Below are 5,447 nucleotides of genomic sequence, written 5' to 3' on the forward strand. Positions count from 1 at the left end.
CACTTACGGGGACTGAGAGATACGATACCATTAAGAGACTAATAGAGACGCATGTAATTGAGAGACACACTTCCTTCAAAAGACTAAGAGAGATAAAATAAATGGTTGTCCCTCGTGTAAGGAGGATGGCCGGCCCAAGGGCCACCTAGGCGTGAGTTTGTTTAAGGTATAGATGCTGTCGCCAACACAACAACCACACCCTAAGTTAACGAGCTGCATGACCCATAGTCCGAGAAGAACGGACAGCTCGCCAGCTGATTTGGCTTACCATTACTCTGGAATACAATCCGCAAATCGATTAACATCCAGGTTCCCAATTACTGCTGGGTAGACAGAGGCAAATGGCATAAAGAAACTTGTCCATAGTCTCACCCTGCCCGGGAATCGATCCCGGGTCCGCTCGCTTGCGACGTGAGCATGTTTACCATTAACACCACAGGTCGCCATAAATGTTTTCCCGTGCCGGGAATCGAACCCGGGCCTCGCGGGTGAGAGCCGCGTATCCTAGCCACTAGACAACACGGGATATATCACAATCAGAAAGAGAGAGGGAGAAAGAGAGAGGAAGAGAGAGAGAGAGGCGACGGTACTACCTCGAGTTTATGACAGCAGTTTATGGAGGGTAATTCATAGATCACACTCCATGAAGCAGGGCTATCAGCGGCGACGGCTCCGTGACACAACTCCTGATGGGTGAGTGGCCGAGGCGACATTAACTGACACTCTTTCCCGGAGATGAACTAACACGATAACGGACCGACTGATACGTCCCAAACGCGGTACTGTAGTGGTGCTGGTCTTCTCTCTCTCTCTCTCTCTCTCATTTTATCTCCTTACAGAGGGACGGGGTTACTACTTGCTGTGCACCCCTGTAATTCGTGTTCATTTTCCCGTGACAAAGGAGGTCTATAAACGTGTCCTCATAAACTGGTGGACACGGCCGCAGTAGCACGTTAGTCATGCATGTTTATCTCACAGACTTAATGTGTTGCCAGCCTGTTGCAGGTGACTGAAAGATGTTGCAAAATACTGTGATTATTCTCTTATTACTTCCTTCCATCTCACACGTTCCTCTTTTCTCTTTCTCTATATTTTCTCTCTCTCTCTCTCTCTCTCTCTCTCTCTCTCTCTCTCTCTCTCTCTCTCTCATCCCCCTTTCTGTTCTCACGCCTTTTCTTCATTGCTTTTATCACTCTATTTCTCAACCTCTATTTCTGGTTCTCATTCTACTCATTAATCCCATTAGTCTCACACGCCCCTATGACTCATAACTCATAAAACTCCTAAATGCTTCCCTCATAATCCTCCCTCTTCAGCCAGTGACCAAAGTGTGTTCTCTGATCTTATTCTTTCTATGTCATTAACCCTCATACCTCATCCCTCATCCTCACGACTCATTGTTTTGACTAACCTAACCTAACCTAACCAAACCTAACCTAACCTAACCTAACCTCTTTTTCACCCACATCACAAAAGCCACACCTGACACACAGAACCCATCCCATACCACCCACAACAACTCGCCACCCCACAACCCACAACCCACAACAACATAGATAAAGCAACAAACTAATACTCATCGCCATGTCACCCTTCCTACTCGCCTCCACTGCTCGCCACAACTTTTATTAGGCCATTCCAGCAGGTTTTATCGCCCTTCACCCCACACACGAGTGCCGATAACATCCATTTACTCGCGTGGGAATTTATCTCTACGAATAACAGTGTAGTACTCATGTTTATCTAGGTGATATTGCTAAGTTCTAAAGTTCTATTTGGGGATCTATCAACCCATATATGTAATAATAGTCGGGAATCTCTATTGGAAGGGGGTGTATGTATAAATAGATCATTAAACGGGACTTGGGTCTTTAATAGATCGTTATAGTAAGGTATGTCTATCTAAGCAGCAAATAGGATGTGTTTGTGTAATAGAACATTGTCTATTCCTGGTACTTGTCTTATTTTTATTCTTTAGGTCTATTCCTGGTTTCTTGTGGTTGTTTGGTATTTTATGGTGGATTTAGCATTCTTGTGGTTGTCTCTTCTTGGTATTGGTAATTGCACCATACCATACCATACCACTTCTGAGATATCTGTCACTCTCTCTCTCTCTCTCTCTCTCTCTCTCTCTCTCTCTCTCTCTCTCTCTCTCTCTCTCTCTCTCTCTCTTCCTTTCTTACCTTCACCCCAACATATTCCTTTCCCTTCCTACGTCCTCTCTGTCTCTCTATCTCTCTGTCTGTCTGTCTGTGTCTGTCTGTCTGTCTGTGTCTGTCTGTCCTCGTGTGCTTGGGGCCTCGATTAAGCACATTGGTAGGCTTTGCTATTTAGGGAGTGATACAGCTTGATAAGGATCAATTGCTCTTGCTGATTGCTGTAATTTTGGAACTAATGAACGTAATCTGTAAGTCGTACCTGCTGTGTGTGTGTGTGTGTGCGTGTGTACGTGTGTGTGTAGGTGTACGTGTGTGCGTGTAGGTGTACGTGTGCTTAGAGTTGTATTTGAGAGAGAGAGAGAGAGATTAATTAACCTATTTGTTAACGCCAGTCGTCCCGGTACACTAGTGAGCCAGCAATCCTCCCAAGACTTAGTTAAGTCAATCGCTACATTATTGAGTATATCCACAACAGTACCGGCTGTCAGGTGTACATGGATATCTTTACTCCACATGGATATTCAACAGTGAGAAATATCAACAACATGTACCATTTTCGATAGTGAGAAAGATATATATTTAACACTAGAATGGGGGTACGTACTTCCAGCTGTCGAAATTTGTGCTAAGATTCTGGTAACAATGGGACCACCACAAGTCTGTATGTAGTGTTATGCCTCTTCTTGTGATAGGTCCGTGGCCGCTGTGAGGAAATAGGTATTGTTGCGGGTGATGGAGGTTGTGAGTGGGATGAGAGGGGATGATGAAAAAATAAGAGGGAGGTGATACGAGAGGTTGTGTAGCTTTTCCTCCTCTCTCGTGTAGTCGTAAGAATGTATGAGAATATGTTGGTGTTTATTTCATATTTTTTGTTAGTTTTTGTTTTCATTTTCCTCTGTTTCTGCAATGTATATCTGAAGCATGACCAAATACATATAAACACATTCTCTCTCTATTCATAGTCATTCATTATATTCATTATTGTTGTAAATGGTGGTTGTTGCTATGGTGTTTCCCCCCTTCCACAACCAGGCCACAAATCTGTGTTACCCTTGCCACTACACACAGCCAGCTTCACCCAACACCCGCGCGTCGTTCCTCAGTATACACACAACACCTCGCACTGGTTTTCCTTGTTATTGTCATTGGTTCGTATTAATGTTTGACAGATGCTCCTCATGTAATTAAACTGATAAGAAATAGCATCCATAATTCAGGTTTTCAATATGAAGAAGGAAAGTATATTCAGAGTAGATGTGTCCATGAACTAATTCAAAGGAGTGTAAATGATTGTAAAACCACACATCGTTTGACAGAAAAAAGACGTGTTTGTGTAAATCGTGTTTGTGAGGCTGGCTCTCCAACTACTCTCAGAAACAACAGCAAAGGTATCAACATACTTTGGACCAAGAGAACTATTTCAAAACACACACTGGGAAATAGGGAATCTGTTTAAAAAACTCACTGACCATTGCTTTGATCTGTTCAGCTCTTAGAGTTCCTAAAGGTGAAAAATTCTCCAGAGATAAATTTAGATTTAACTCACGTGGCCAACATCAAGTATTAGTTAAATGATAAATACAACAAAATCAATGAGAGTTTGTAGGAGTAAAAGACTTCATTAGTTTCAAAGATTATATGAAGTGATAAAAGAGAAATATAATATCTTACCTGTGAGGGCAATACCTGGGTTGGTATAGCTGACAGAGAACAAGGAAAGTTGATGACACTGAGTTGTGACAGATAGTGATAAGTGTATGTGTAGTTTTGCCACTGGATATCACTATTTTCTTTGTCCTTTCCCGCACGCAGGTAACTTTAGGATACTTGTTTTAAATCGGAAAAATCACTTGAGTAAGAAAGGACAAAAAAAATATATATAAAAACATGTAAAAACCCACAACATCCACACCACCCACACCACAATATCCACACCACCCACCCACACCACCCACCCCACACCACAACACCCACACCACCCACCCACACCACTCACACCCACGACACAACGAGTACAGGGTAATCAACTTCTCTGCCACCACCCATTCTATTTACATAATCAAAATGGATGATAGTTTTTCGTGTGACAACAAATGTATTCTTTCTTGTCTACCACAGAATAAACTTCCCTGTCCTATGTGCGTGTGTGTGTGTGTATACCCAGCTTGTGTGTATACCCGGCCTGTGTGTATGTGTACCCGTTCTGTGTATGTATGTGTACCTTGTGTAATTTTTTTATTTTTTCCTATCGCGTGAAAAAAAAATAAACATTCTTGGTTTTGAGAATTTGACTTAAGTTTGCTTCCAAAATTTATTCCAAACCGATATTGTTGTTGCTATTCTGAAATCGTGTTTTTTCTGTAGGTCTCTGTGATTTATTTATTTTTCTGTGGATCGTTTTTTTTCTTTAATTTTTTATTTATTTTTATTTTTTCTTTGTTCTTTCTTCTTTTATTTTGTATTTGTTATATTTTTTTAGTGTGTTTTTTTGTTTGTGTGTTTTGAGGTTGTTATTTTTTGTAATGTAGGTTGCTTGATGTTTCTCTTTTGTGTACTGTGTTACCTGATGTTAACCTTAGCATAATACTCACCATCGTCACCATAAAATTCATCATCCTTCACCATCTTCATCACAACATTCACCATCCTCAGCCTCACCACAATACTCACCATACTCATCACAACACTTATCACCTACACCATACCACCCACAGCACACACTATAACACCCACACTACAACACCCACACCACAACACCCACACTACAACACCCACACCACAACACCCACACTACAACACCCACACCACACCACAACACCCACACCACAACACCCACACTTCAACACCCACACCACACCACAACACCCACACCACAACACCCACACTACAACACCCACACTACAACTACCTGGGTTATTTTCCTTCTAAGCTAAACAAGAAACCATTTATATTTTCCCATAAACTTGTTTCCTTGATGTTTTTTTCCCTCAAAGATTCCTGCAGCATAAATATTTGTGTAGGGAAAAAGCTTGTCCGGATAGTGAACGTTTTTACAACCAAAACACTGTACTTGTATTGTGATTATTATAAACATTTCTTTGTGTTATCTCACCACTCAGAGACACCACGATGTTTATTGCTGTGTGTGGGGGTGGGTTTGTGGGTGGGTGAGGGTGGGTGGTTCGTGAATGGGTGGTTCTAGGGTGGTGTGGGTGTATATAAGAATCGTCAACAACCATGTGTAGGTGATCTAACATTACTACTCCCCACCCTTACCTCCACCCCCCA

General features: G+C 42.0%; 1 non-coding gene across 1 annotated transcript; it reads right to left on the minus strand.

The window, feature by feature from the left end:
- Nucleotides 1-454: 454 nt before the first annotated feature.
- Nucleotides 455-526, minus strand: Trnae-cuc. The gene has a single exon. It is a non-coding gene; the product is annotated as a tRNA-Glu (tRNA).
- Nucleotides 527-5,447: the final 4,921 nt, after the last annotated feature.

The sequence above is a fragment of the Homarus americanus genome, unplaced genomic scaffold, assembly GCF_018991925.1.
Source record: "Homarus americanus isolate GMGI-L3 unplaced genomic scaffold, GMGI_Hamer_2.0 scaffold18703, whole genome shotgun sequence".
NCBI lineage: Eukaryota > Metazoa > Arthropoda > Malacostraca > Decapoda > Nephropidae > Homarus > Homarus americanus.